General features: G+C 39.7%; 1 long non-coding RNA gene across 1 annotated transcript; it reads right to left on the bottom strand.

Annotated features, from left to right (window-relative positions):
- Positions 1-1680: 1680 nt before the first annotated feature.
- Positions 1681-14374, bottom strand: LOC112468769. The gene is made up of 3 exons (XR_003042434.1): positions 13711-14374; positions 2063-2279; positions 1681-1910 (listed from the first exon to the last, which is right to left on the bottom strand). It is a non-coding gene; the product is annotated as an uncharacterized LOC112468769 (long non-coding RNA).
- Between the last annotated feature and the right edge of the window lie 1149 nt (positions 14375-15523).

Raw genomic sequence — 15523 nt, 5'->3', positions numbered from 1 at the left:
TATTTCGCGAAACGTCCAAACAGTCGCGCGGTCGTGTAACGTTGACGCGACGAAAGGAACAATTCGCCTCCCGTTCATGGCGTCGCATATCCGTTCGGGCTCGTGTTTCGCGATAATTATTCCGCAAAGTTGATAATTATGACGTCTACTAGGAAGCTGTCATCCTTGCGAATGATTAATAATGTTAATTTTTACATGGCACTGTTGAGATCGATTAACCGTGAACAAAAATGAGCTTTAATGGACGCTTTTATGCTAAGGACTAACAATAAGATGACAAATGTGTCCAGACATAGAAACGTGTCCACTGACTGTCCACTGACTGTCCAGTACGTTGGTACATTTATTTTACTCAATGTTTTCTTTAATGAAAAATCTGTTTAGAGAAGGAATGAAATTTTATCAAAGTTTAAGTGATTGAAGTAGGATCTGGTATCGTTATCGTCCACACTTGTTTCAATTCAGCTTTTTCTTAGCGAGAAAACGATTTAGGTGCTGGCACAGAGGATTTGTATAAATATTTATTAGTACGTGACGAGACGTATAGTTTATAATTTCCAGAAGCCGTTCGGCTTAGACACTAGGCACGTTCGCCTAACGCATTGCCTACTAGGTGAGTCGGATGTATTACTGTCTGGCACAGAACGTGGTCAGACTACTGTGCTCTGTTAAAGTTTGTTCACGTTTATGATGATATAACGTGCAGATCGAATATGAGCATTATAGCTCTCGGATTTATAGCACTATGTTGTAAGCACTCGTGCCATTGCACCATTATTTCATTTGTCTCTACCGCGACTATATACGCGTACTATAATCCTTAAATATAAGTAAAATTGAATGATATTTAGATATTTTTGTTCACACATATTTTAACATCTTCATGGTTATTTTGTTATTATTAATAAATCTTGTAATTATTTTTACTATATCCATTGAAATATATGGATATTAAATATTTATAAATGTACGACTTAAAGATGGTTACAATTATGAAAAAATATATGCTTTGTTTCACGTATATCGTTATATGCGTATCACGAACGTATCTTAATGATTGATTTCTTCGATCGACGATCAATTGAATGCAGCAAACTGTAGGTAGCACCTGTAAATGAAAAATCTATTCGAACATGGACGTACGTTCGCGTCTGAACACGGCCAACTGAATCGATTGGCAATTGGATTAATAGCCCCCAGCGATGCTCGCAGTCGATTTCTGTACGAACACACACGTAATCCCAGTTACGTATCTGTGCGTTGATAAGTGCGATAACAAAATGCTCCACGCTAAAGAAGCATCGAATGGAGGCAGAGCATTGCTTTTTTCTTTTCTTTTTTTTTCGTAGTACATAGACCAATTTTTATCGTAATGTTATTTATAGTGCGGACCGATGTTTTATATTTTTTCTCGACTAACGGAATATTTGTGGATTAAAATTTGGGGGAGAAATTTAAAAAAAAAACATTTATATATTTAAATTTTACTTTACATATTTATTTTAATTATACATAATACTGGTTTGTGAATGCTAAATAATTCCTAAAATTTTAGAGAAAATTTTAAAAAATTAACGAAAACTTTTGTAAAATATTGGTCGAAAATACATCTATTGATATAAAGAGACCTTAATAAAAAATTTTATTAAAAAGTTTTTTTACGAAATTATCGTAGGGGTATTGTATAGGATATATATTCTCTCATCAATATTTTTGCAGATTAAATAAGATAACGGAGTTTAAGTAATTTAGAATTATCAAAAATTGATGTTGCATTTAGTTCAAGTATCGTCGATAGCGTTTTAATGCTTCTCCGTGTCACGAACATTAATGATTTGAAGAGAGACGATCGGAGTGCCTTCTTTCGCGATGACGAGTCCGTACTCGGCAATTATTCGGTCTCTGATGATCTGTGAAGAAAACAAAAGACTATGAAGAACGATCTTACCAATAAATACTGATTACGAATGCTCGAATGGCCTTGCCAAGTGACCGTTGTTGAACAAGAAGTTTTTTTTTCGATTCGCGGCCAAAAGTTTCGAGTGGAAAATATTGTACTCACCTGCCCTTGCTGGCCGAGTGATTTGAACGAAGTGGCTAGCGAAAAAGTTAACGGAGTTCTACCTTTCTTTCGTGGAATGGTCTTGTTCACAATCGCGCGGCGCCCTTGTGAAATTTTTTCTCTCGCGTCAAGTGGTAGTTGATGGTCGAACGAACTATGCTAAATGCTCTCCAAGACTCGTGACCAGACTTCATGGTTATTTTGTCTCTCGTTCTGTCTGAAATTAATCCGAACCAATTTTTTTAAAGAATCATTTATTACAAAGATGATATCTCTACGACTTGTTATAATGAATTGATAATCAGTTTAATATGCAAAAGAGATGTCATTTATGCGCTTTTGATGCGTTATAACTTCACTGCGCTGAATACGTTACACGGCAAACTTTAGTTCATCCCTCGTAATTTTGTAGCGATTCTAGCATTAATTAAAACGAGTTTCGTCGTTAGTTGTGAAGAGGCGCTCTCGCCACGCACGCATTATTTTGACTCGGCAAAATTGAGATTTATTATTAGCTCGTGTCAGAAGAGAGAGCGCGTTACAACGTATTACTTCATATTTCTGGATTAAGCCCTCCCTTCATACTATGGAAAGCTACGCACGAAACAGCCGCTTATCATACATCTTTTATCGTACGCGCCATTTCCTGCTCGGAATTTTTCCGCCTTTTTCCTCTCGGTCGTACGTTGATCGCTGTTCTTCCTAACCGTTCGCGACGAAAAATGTGGTTTGTTTTAGCGTAACGTAATGGGAAATTTAATGTGAAATTGCTCCGTTACAGCATGCGTAATATATGGGCTCTGTGTGAGCTTACGATCAACGTATCGCAATAGAAAGATAAAAAAAGGCTTGCTGGAATATCAAATCAAAATTTGCTCAACTCACTAATTGCCTCTTTACATGTGCCTTGTGCAGTTGCTACACTGTGTACATATGCGTGCATGCGTATGTGCGCATATATCTGGATGTGTACATAGCGTAATTTCGTCACAGCCGGAGTGAACTGTCCCATTATAGGTATCGCGGCTCTTGGACGTTGGTGCCCGACGGGAAATCGCGATATCTGCAGCTGACTCGGCACACAAAACGTACTCTAAATAATTCACATTTAATTACAGTCCGCTCTGTTTTCCCTTTGTACGTAATGACTGAATTCACTCCGTTAGCTCTGGCCACCTCTCGGCATTAAGCCAATATGACATTTAGTGAGTTCACGACTTTTTACGTGTCGACCGGATAAATAAATAAACTCGATGTTTGGCAGAAACGCGGTGTACCATACTTGCGTAATGTTTCTTCGTAAATAAAAAAATATTTCAAGACCACAGATTCCCGCAAATAGAAGATTCACAGTCCAACATGTTTTAACACGGTTACGTCAATTGTGTACAAACAAAGCCACAGGTAACAAAAATTTCGTGATTTGCGTTTCGCAAATTGTATATATTCACGTAGCGAACGTTCGTAGCGTTATAATTAGTTTGACATTGAAATTGGATAACTATAATGGTAACGTTACTCGTCATTAATGCCCGGTATAACTCGCAGCGAGTTTAACGGAATATTAGTTTGCAATCAGTTTGGGAAATCGCGACGATGCGCTTCCATGTATCTCGCGTATCAGTCCTAGCCAAAGTTTCTACCATTTCGCAGAAATCGTGTATTTAACATGCAGCAGACACTATGTACGGGAATCTCCCGGGAGAGTTAGTCGGGACTAAGTTTAAGTGTCTTCAAGACGTTGGTACTGACCCACTTGTGCGCGTAGACAGGCTAACCATTGGCTTCGCTCGCTGTACTTCATCAACGGGATACGTTCAAATAAGCTGGCCGCGCTCGACGCGAACAATATGCGGTTAAAATGGACTTGACAATTGTGGCGTGCGATACTATGGACTATGGACTTTCTCTCGTATGGTATTCTAGCACAGAAGTTGCTTTTCTTTATTAAAATCTAGAAATAGGATTTCTCTTTTTATCCATATTGTCCGAGATTATGTCAAATTTGGATAGACGGAAAATTATGTCAAATTCAGAAAAGTCGTCGATATTCGATGTTGTCGAGAATATCGTTAGACCTTTAATTTGTTTACAAGCCCAAGAATTGACGAGTTTATTTATCTTTTTGACATCAGCGATTTAAGAAATATCGTTGGAACAGAGATGTAAAAGAGATAGACGGTCATTTATAGTTAACAACGTGACAAGACGGTTGCGAGTAATCGCGAACGTCCGATCAGTTGTAGAAGTATAATTTATTAAATCATTATCGTTAAGTAAAATTGTGGAGCAAGTTTTCTTCTACCATCAATTCCATACATTCGAAATGATAATCGAAAAATATTATTATTGCCTGATATATTGCCTGATATCTGTGACGAATGACGAATAATATCGTTTCATCAAATCGGTTTTCTTTCAGGATCGTTAAAACTATAACCACAATTTTCCTAAATCTTGTCTGGGCACGAAGTAATTACCGCCATGTTTCACCTACGCGTGATATATGTACTTGTCGGTGTACCCGGATAACTTTAACACGGAACACGCATACTTTGAATGCGGCTTGTTAAAAGTTTCCTGGTTAGACGCGGAAATGGATTTCGCATTCGGTGGTAGGCGCGCGACTCGTAGGCACGAAACAACTTTACGATGTCGACCCCTTCTCTGAGAATTAGAGAAGGGGATCGTTCTACAACGATCAATCGATCACGTGACGAATTAATTTAACCAGAACGATGACGAAAAAATTTATTATTATTTTTAATAAAAAGTTAGACACAGAATTCAACATTTAAAAAAATTGCATATTGAAAAAATCATTTAAATTCTACATTTGCCTTATTTTTTTTTTATTCTTGGTATATAATAATAGCTAAGAAAAAGTTTTCAATAAACTAGCAAAAGTATAGGTAATTTCCTTTTACTTCGTGCACGTATAATACGTTTTATAAATTTCACACAAGAAAACCGGAAAAGCAATAAAATAAATCGTTTTACATTCGTACAGTTTACATTCGCAAGTGAAATTTTTCCTCGTATCAGAATAGTCTTTGATGTTCGTAATGAGGTAAAGAGACTAAAAGTATTGCAATGTGCAGTGAAAATTAATGAGTAAAAGAACGGCCGCGTCTCATCTGTTTCCTCAGAACTAACGTAGAAGAGAGTCGCCAGATCGCTCATAAAATCCACTCTGGCACGACGCGATTTATACCGGCGTTGCCTAAGGATTATCATATTTCCCTCGACGCACGAAAACTCACGCGAGAAAGTGTCGGCCAAGATTGCGCTCCGTTATCGCCTGCGAAATGGTGACGGCTATGCAAAGGGACGAACGGCGGCAATGGAGAAAGCCTCTTAATGTGTCCGTAAAAAGCCGTACAACACGAGGAAACAGTAATCGGTCGGGAATAGCTTTATGATGCTTCGGCGAGCAGCAATATCTCACGGTAACCGATGGTAACGTATTGAGCTTTTTTTTATTTCTCTGAAAAAGACTTCCGTAAAGCGACATGGGGGCGGCGTGAACGATCGCGAAAGAGAGAGAGGGACGGGCCCTTTCATGAAGAAAGGGCTGCAAAAAAATCGACCGATTTATTAACATGCCGCCGGTGACGGCGTGCGTGGCTATACGTCTAAGTTAACTCTTTTGACGGCACGCATGATCGCTCCGACGAGCACACACGGACACGTATGTATAACGCTTCGAACACAACGCCGATCGAAACTTTTTGCTCGCTCGCTATTCTCGCGTGATATCAATCCGCGCTCTCGCTTGTATGCTCTGTTTATGCGAAACGAACCATTTACTTTGTGACACGCGCGCGCACACTTTTATAGCGACTGGATGTATTATAAAGCTCTTCTTCGAAATGACTTTCGCGACATGTTCGACGACGATCGACAAATCAATGGATGTCGCGCCGTAGAAACAAATGCCGCTTAAGCGTTATTACGTGTCGTAAAATACGTCACTCGGTTGACAAGTGTAATACCCATCGCAGTAATAGCGCTGTTTAACGTGCCACTTACGTGCCGAAATTCAGCGTAGCGCTTGAGTTCTCAAACGGAAAGCATATACTTGTTCTGCTCGTACAAAAAGCAGGCAATAGATATTATACCAACGAATGTCGAAGCGATATCGCGGTAGTGGAAATTGGCTCTAATTAGCAAAAGATGGCGGCGATTTGATACGTTTGCACAGCATGAGCTGCTTTTTACGTCCAGCCCGCTTACTGGGCTCTTTGTTAAGTGAACGCTGTTTAAACGATAATTCGATCAAAAGAACCCGGTTCAACCGAACAACGGCATTTAATTAACAAAAGTGCTAGCCGAGAGTTTTACCCGTCGCCCCCTGACCCCTATTCTCGGAGGGAGACTCTCTTCGAATTCTTCCGCTCTCCTTACTCGCTCTTACTCTCATCCTTATCCACCCTTATTCCTACCTCTGTTCTCCACTAACTGCCGGAGAATAATTGTGAAAACATACTACCACCGAGAGCAGTCCCACTGGATTTTGCCTTTTTCCACCCTTTCTATCTTCTATTATAATTGTTCTGTTCCTCGTTCACCATTTTTCCCGTACTCTCGTCTGCCACTTCACCTTTCGATGCATATAGCCGGCGAGTAGGTATACGATTTTAACATTTTTATATCGCAATTATTAAATCGGCCGATTTGTCACTTATACAATCTCGCGAGTAACAAACGCACTCACAAATTAAAAAAAAATTAAATGAGAAATTTATTGAGCGAATATAGCTAGCAAATAGGAAGACATGCTGTATGTATATACGTAGGAATAAATTGGATTATTTACAAAAGAGTTGCAAAAATGAATAAGCAACATGTACTGTTGTTTTTTTATTGTATTGATTAAACAGCATAGCATTTTTGATACTGCGCTTGTTAAAAAAATAAAATAGTTTTATGTAAAAAAATAGATTTGTCTTTAGATGCGACGCTGGGCATTGGTATAAAAATTTGTTTTTGTTCGCTAGCAAACTAACCTCGAAAACGTTTCAATAGTTAAGCTTTGTTTATTTTTTCATGCTCATTTTATAAAATTTCGCAACAAAAGTTTGCTATAAATCATGTTATAAAGTAAAATAAATTTTTATTATGTTAGTTCGCATACAAATAGTTATAAGCAAATAACTCGTCGGGATTATGAAGATGACAGATCTGATCGCGAGATTATACTTGAATTAACGAGCGTCGAAATAATCCGGCGATTTATAATACGATAACTACGACGTGTGAAAAATATCGATTGGTTCATACAGATTGATGGGACGGACGAGAAACGCGTTGCAAGTTCGCCTTAAATCTTTCTCGACAGCGAGTAAAAGTCATGCACGTCGTAAAGTCGAGCGGGCGTCGATAAAAGGGTGAAGATGAAATGCTTGCACATCGATTTGTTTGTTCTTCCCTTAAGCGTCGGAATGCTCTGCAACCCTTCTGTCGCGTCCCTGACGCGTTTGATTCCTTTCGATCTTTTTTCTTTGTTACTTCCGATGGAATCCGATTGACATAAGAATCCTACTTAAATCTCCCGCGTTCACGTCTCTTTTCCAGGATTCGTTTTTCTATACTTACGCTTCACTTATTTCAGTTACGCATATAGACGCGTTTTGCTTTCGCTCGCGCTTTGATATTTTCCTTGCTCCCAAGAATAACAACCCTCTTTGCTTGACGAAGCGGCAGAAACTATAGTCTTCCTTATAATAATATAAGTTAATATAATTATTACAGGATGATGTTACTTAAAAATATATATCATACTATTGTTAGAGAAATTACACCGCCACAAACTCATTGTTTTTATACTTTTCGAGAAAAAAAGTGTATCTCATCAGTGTTACAAACATCTATTATTCTATATTTTAAATTTATATTGTCTATTTTGAACCGCGTGGCAAATATTCACAATATGGGAACATTTTATTTTTGGATGGATTTGAAAAATTACATTTTCATATTTCATTCATTAAGAATATAAATATGGGTTATGGTGGTTTTTTTTTCTTTTTCTTTTACGTCGCGCGTTTTGACAACCGACCGCTGGCGTACCATTAATTTTGCTCGTTTACAACGAATAACACCGTGCATCGTTTACACGGGCAATCCCACAACCGCGCGAGCACCGATTCATCATCGACCCAAAACATCGCACGGAACATTTCGTTCCATACCGGTATTCCGAACGTGCACTTTCCGCGGAATTACACCATCCCCTTCTTAAATCGCCCACCCGGAAAGCGCGGAACGAATTTCAGTTACCAGCCTTAGCAAATATTCGTTCAACATCGTCGACGCGCGATGCAACTGACAGCAAAAGCAGACGATTTCTGGGATCTTCTGCGAATCCTACCCACGTACCTCGTGGCTGTGGCACCTTGTGATTTCACGATCTAACAATCTCCTTTTTGTTATGCTCGATGAAAATCGCCCAACGTTGTATGAAACTGCAAGAAAAAAATCCCGAGACTTGGAAGTTAAAAAGACTTGTTTCTTTACAGACTTTTTCGTAACAAAAGAAGCCAGGGGAATAGTTACCGAGTTGTACGAAAGACCGAATGAGAGTGGCGCGAGTAAGGATCTTCGAGGGCGAATTCGACGGAGCAATTCAATCGCAATTCCGTCGCGCTTTCACGATTGTATAATTGACCGCGTCGTAATTAAGACACGCGGACCTTGTCGCAGCTGTTAATTAAATAATTCCGCCAACATCATCGTTCGCATGCATGTAGCGAATTTCCGTCTTGAATTCAGTACGGGTTTCAACGTCTCGCTGGGTCCGTTCGTAAAGGGGTGTTGCAGTGGGTGCTCTGTGAAGTGGAGGAGAGGGGACGGTGAGACGGTGGAAATGGTACGGGCTATGAGTTTCCAGCCGAAGTTGCGAGTGAGTTATGTCTCCTCCGTGAACTCCATGCTCCGTCCAAGGTATTCCTATTCAATTTAACGTATCCCAGCAGTATCTGCTAATTTCCCCTTATATCTTACGAATTTCGTTCGCCCATTCGCACTATTCCGCCCGGCACCTATCGTTCCTTTTGCCCACCACCACCGAGCTTTTCCTGAAAGGTCCTTTCAGACCCGCTTCTTTTGTGTCGTTTTCGGTTGCTTCTTCGTACGGACGAAGGATAAAAAGCGTTTGCACGAATAAGAGGAGCTTTTTCCGCAAAAACTCTTTGGTTGGCTCTTTATCCTGGCCGTTTCTCGAAGCAAAGAGCGATTTCATGGGAGAAGTGCGTTTTAGCAGGTCCTGTGTTGAAAGAAACGAGACAACACGCTAACACTAGTATATTTACCACGAAAATATATATAGGTTTAATTTCACACTCAATTCTGTCAAAAGTACGAGAAAGAATTACGGTAAATTAAGAATTTACGCATTGCGCTCGAGTATACGTTATTTGCGAAATCTGCGCGCTAGATGTATAATATTTATTCGTTATAAGCTTACATACGGAAGAACCGCAATCCTCAACACAGCGCGCTGCGCGATTTATCGTTGACATTAGCGTCATCAAGAAATTCAGAGCGAGACGAGATTAAATGTTTATTCTGCTAATTGCCTCGCTGTGGTAGCTCTCATCCACAGTGGAACAATTATTCGTCCGTCGATTGAAATTCTGCGGTCTTAGCCGAAAGGTAATTAACTTTTAATCGAGAAAGTTCAGTGGCTCCGGGTTACCCCGTCTCCGAATTACTTCTTGCCTATATATTTCTCACTCTATCCTTCCTTCCCGTCGATCCTTCCTCAGCCGAGTTCCTGCCACTCAACGTGTCTAAACGTCCAATCGAGAAACGTGCGCGCTATGCGATATATCTCGACTATATACCAGCGCTTCTAAGCTCTTACAAGTTTCGGCGTTCTAGCGCTGATCGATGCGCATTCCTTCTTCGGCAATGAATGTAGCGGATCGCATTATTCGCAGGCGCGCGCCGACTTTTATTTAAAATGCAACAAATTCGCGCGTCAGACGCCCGAGCGAAGCGATAAAGGATGCGGGCGCGTTACGGAGCATGACCAAAAAATACAAACGGAAATGCCGGGACGGGGGACCCTCGCGCGCAATTGCGCCATTTCGCCGTTACTTTAGCAGCCTGCCGCCACCAAAAGCGGATCACTCTCGCATTCAGGAGACACGTTATCACGTTTCACCGCATCAACGGAATTTCGAGTATTTTCAATTTCCCACGGTGCACAACAACGAGCGAGTGTTGACACGAGTGTGCGCGATTCTCGTAGACGAAGCCGCGGCCCGCAGCCGCCAATAAAGGACAACCGTGTAGAATCGCATACTGAGTCCGGTGAAATCGGTCGTCGTATGCACGCGTCGCAAACGAAAAGTCGCGTCCACTGTCCCATCCGGTTGACATACGCTTGTTCAATTACAAAAATTCGAATTTAAGCCACGTATATTCTTATAGCACTTATTGTTATCGTTCTGTTTGCTTCCTGCAATTACAATTTGCAGTCTCTGCAACGTTCTAGACGGAATCTAGGTGAACGTATATGCCGTATCAAAGGTGACCGTCATAGTAACGAATTTACGACATTTTATTATAAATTGAATTAGGATTCTCAGTAGCGAATAAGTTATATATTAATATACTTATATCGCGGAAAAAGACGAAAGATATTAAGATACAAAGGATGTAATTAGAGTAAGTAGAGTAACTCTTTACGTGTGCAGATATGTGTAAGCTTTTCGTGAGTTTCCATTAGAGTGAATTTGAAATGTTCAAATCCTACTGGCAATCGTTTTGCGATCTTTTATTAACGACGAAAGAACGTTGGCAACATTCGCGTATAGTATTCTCTTTCTGCCTGCTTTCCGTTAGATCGGCTCGATCAGTCGATGAGTCTATCGACGATGAATCGAAATAATCAAGTACAGATGGATTTGCATACAACACGAGAGACAGCTATATCTCTGTAAGTTACAGTGAAAGGATTCCTGATTGCGCACCCCATCCTTCTGCCCGGCAAAGGGACGCGTCCCTACCTCTTTGATCGAACGTTGCCTCTGTTCTCTTTATCGAGATCGCATTAGCCGAACGAGGAAGAAAGAAAGAGAATTCCAATATCGCGCAAAAATTTGTCTCCAGGCAACCAATAGTCCGCTCGGAACGTTAAACCGGATTTTTATTTCTCGTTCGGTACTACAAACTCGGCGTGAAACAGTAATAAGTCAAACTAAAACGAAGTATATCCGCTCTTCATCCTGAAAGCCGGATTTGACTTTAATTTTGAGATTTAAACTAACGAATACATCATTGAGTTTTTATCAATGTTAATAAAAGTAAAACGTATTAATCGCAATTATTGGAAAAATGACATTAGCTGCAACGTGGGATAAAACACAGGTACAAAATGTAGCACGATTTTTTTAAATTAATGAATTACAAGTTTGAATTGGGTAGAAAAGAGAAGAATAAAGAACAGCTTTTAAAATATATGTTTTTAATGTTTATAAAAATAATTGAATACATATATATATATATATATATATATATATATATATAAGTTAATAAGAGCTATTTATAGAACACTTTATGACTATCCTGGGAAATGCGAGAAAAGAATTCATACGAATTGTAAAAATTCAAATATTGCGGTTGGATGCTGTGTATGTTGAATCATTTAATTTTCTGTCATATCTTAAGACAATTAAATGCTTCTTTTCTTTTCACTTTTATAAATCAACATAGGTACATTATATTTATATCTACTTTAATTGTCTTAAGATATGACAGAAAATTAAATGATTCAACATATACAGCATCCAACCGCAATATTTGAATTTTTACAATTCGTATGAATTCTTTTCTCGCATTTCCCAGGATAGTCATAAAGTGTTCTATAAATAGCTCTTATTATGTTAGCCAACAAGATCTTTTTCGCCCGCCAAGCCAGCAGTCGCGCTATCTCTGAGATTTATTTTAATTCGTTCTCAGAATAGGAGGTTCTCGCAGTCTCGGCACGAAGTTCAGTATAATTACAGATAGTAGACAAGGCACTCTGTCAGAGTCACAGAAGCCATGTGCGTACGCGGGGTATTACGCGTCTTGAAACTATGAAGGAACAAGTGAGGGTGGAAAGGGAGCGAGAATAGAATGCGTCGTATTTACAGTTACTCACTTCCATTTCTATTATTTCCTTCGTTATGAAAAGATAGTATAACACAAAGAAGATTGATTAGGGAGGAAAAGTGAGGGGCAGGGCAAGTTAAAAAGAAAGAAGAACATATTCGATATTAGAAAGAGAAAAAAATGAATAAAAATAATAGAATATTTTTCATTAAATAAATTTTGACAAAAATGCAGGGAAGAAGGAGCACTTCCTTCACGGCTGATGATTTCTTCGAGCGACCTGCTCGTAAATATTTGCTCCTGCGTTAGTGCGGTGAAGGTAAATTCTGAACCAAGTCGTAATTATATTTGCATGATAGAGATTTACATTCGTCTGGCGGGTAGATTTAAAAAAATCAAGGAAGAGGGACAGGAGAGAGTCTTTAACTTTGGAACAGCCCGCAAAGTTAAAAGTTATGTAAATGGATAGAAGAGCATATGCATAGCTCTCATAAACATCTCCACCAATGAGATACTGAGTGTAAGTTGTTATATTGTTTTGTATAAAGTTTGCTTTGAGCATTTCAGTGGTAGAGATGGTTATATGCTGTCCTCGTATTTAACCGCTGCTCCTCAGCGGCATTTCCATCGCGATACATTATCATTTTATAAAATTAAGCTCAGTCGCTCTCTCTCTCTCTCTCTCCCTCTCGATTGTTTGTCTTTCCTTGCCAGGGGTTAATTGCGAGATACATCTTTTAATTAGTTACACGTCAAATATTTGTTCTGAGATAAATGCAAATAGAAACGAGCGTGAGAGATGGTCGGATTAAAATTGAACGAAGCATCAAGATTTTTATTTAGGATGGCTTACGAAATTAAATGCTCGTACTTTTTATTTGAGATATCTTCCGTTTCTCCTTTTATGTTCAGTGATTTCGTAAATGAATTTTTGCGTCAAGAATACCAATTACGTACCGAGCTAACTACATTTCCAGAACGTTCCGGTTGGAAACAGTCCAATGCCGCTCGGCGAGGTCTGCCAAGTGCGTTAAAATCTATCGATCCACAAATTGCCGCGCGAATCCATTTAATCTTCGCCGTTGTAGGTGGAACGGAATAAAATAGACTAATAAGAAAGCGCATTGTGGAGACCGTATTAGCACCGAAACTTCGAGATAATTTAGTAGCTGCACCGAAAGCGCGAGACTCTCTTTTCCGTAACAAAAACAACTATGTCATTTAGTCCGTTTTTTAAATGCTGCAATTAATAACAAAAATATACATATTTAATTGGAAAAAATTATATTTAGTTCAAGTATGTGTCTTCAGCATTTATATTGTCTACCTACATAACTTTTTTTTACTAAGCTTATTTAGTTACGGAATCAGTGTATCTCGAAATAAATAACTAAACTAATTAAAATTTGCTCGAACACAATTTCTATCGGTGTACATCAGCATCATCGTTTTTTAGCACAATGCGTCTGACGATCAGTCAGTTGTATCGTGAAAATCAGATTTACATTAACAGTCGACAAGTATAATGCAAACGAGGCGCATACCGCGAAGCGAGATGTTGCCTTCGTCAGCGTTGCATCCACATCACGAATTGCATTATCATCGTCGCGCGCGATGCAGCATCGACGACAAATACAATAAACACCGAGCCGTGTTGACGATAATGGCCGGATCACTCCGTATATTACTACAGCGAATTGAAGCGAACGAGGATTATTCGCGTCAGAAATTACGTCGCGCTTCGCGCGCGAACGGTTTTGTCGTCGTACGACGCGTCGCGGTTGCAAAAGCCGACCGACTACTACTACCGGTGCAGCGGTAGCTCGACGGCGCGGCGCGGCAAAGCATCGGGGCAAAATTGCATACGGGTAATAAATGAGATTTCAACCGGTTGAATGCGAATAAACGAAGCGCACCACGATGATGGTGGACCGGCGCGAGGCGGAGGGAAAAATTGTCCAGAAAATTGACGTTGTCGACGGTCGTGCGCGCCGATCTGCGCCGCGGTGTCGTTTTCAGTTTTCCCACGGTGTGGGCGAGACGAACTTTTCAATTCAATTTCCAGATGGGTCGCACAAAGGCTTATTTATGAAACGTTCGCCAAGAGTGGAAGTGAGCGCGAACGGTCGTCGAGACGCGCGCGAGAGATGAACGGAGAGAAGACGAGGAGACCGTCGCGTCGCTCCTCCGGCTTCGATAACGCGGCCGATGCCGGTCTCAGGGTCGCTGTCGGTAAAAGATATCAAAATAATTGAAAAAGTTTAAATAGACTTCAATGTTATTTACGGCGGGCTACGTAACCCATGCTATTTTTGGTCCCCGAGTTTGTCATTTTCGAGTTAATCGCGCCAGATCGACTGAAAATTCGTAGGCTATAAAAACCATTCTGCGCATTAATTATCTATTTCCTCAGTTATTTTCTCTTGCCGCTAAAAGCTTCTATATATATAAATTTAGCTAACATTGGGAACAGGCAGATAAATAAAAATTTTTAAATTAAATTTTATATAGCAGTTGATTAATGCACGGAGAAAATTTTATAGTAAATATTACTATGGTGTCGCACTAGCTGCGGACCATCGAGGAATTTCAAGTTAAAATACTATAATTATTGTTTTAAAAACGATAAAATAACGTAATTTTTACCATAAACATAGTAATTTAACTTAAAATTCCTCGATGGTCCGCAGTTAGTGCGACACCATAGTAATATTTACTATAAAATTTTCTCCGTGTGGGGTTGAATAAATTAAAAGTTTTTTCAATTATATGTCAAATCAATATCTAATCGATATCTTGATTAGTCAATGTTTCACTTTTGAGACAGGAATAGTGTAGCGTGTATGCGACTATACGTTACAATGGCGATGAATGCCATAGTCATCGGTGCCACGTGTATTTGTGTACCTGTGTACGTGTTCGCGATTCGCGTAGGTTTCACACAGACACTTGAAATAGCCGTAGATATGTATTCCGCAATGGCAAAGGGGCCTCCTAATTGTTGCTACAATGTTCGTAGAATACGTATGCTTGGTCGACGGTGTTTGGCCCTGTGTATGTGTGCGATATTAGCATCGTATACATTATCGTGCTATACATTCCTTGGGGCGAATATACGTGTTAATGGATCCTTGCACTCTGAATTAGGTCCATCTGCCAAATGGATGCGCGGACCGGCGGCAAAGGGAGCCTCATTAACCGGATATTCGAAACGCATCGGTCATGTTAACAATAACATCTGACACTTAGCGCCGAAACTAATTAAGTTTTGAATTTATCGAATGTACGATGATTGTGTATGCGTATATATCTGCATAGAATTATAGAATTGTAAAATGCAATTATTGGCCTCTCCAA

The sequence above is a fragment of the Temnothorax curvispinosus genome, unplaced genomic scaffold (genome assembly GCF_003070985.1).
Source record: "Temnothorax curvispinosus isolate PA1 unplaced genomic scaffold, ASM307098v1 QBEX01001970.1, whole genome shotgun sequence".
In the NCBI taxonomy this organism is placed as follows: domain Eukaryota; kingdom Metazoa; phylum Arthropoda; class Insecta; order Hymenoptera; family Formicidae; genus Temnothorax; species Temnothorax curvispinosus.
This window is presented reverse-complemented; position numbering and strand designations above follow the sequence as displayed.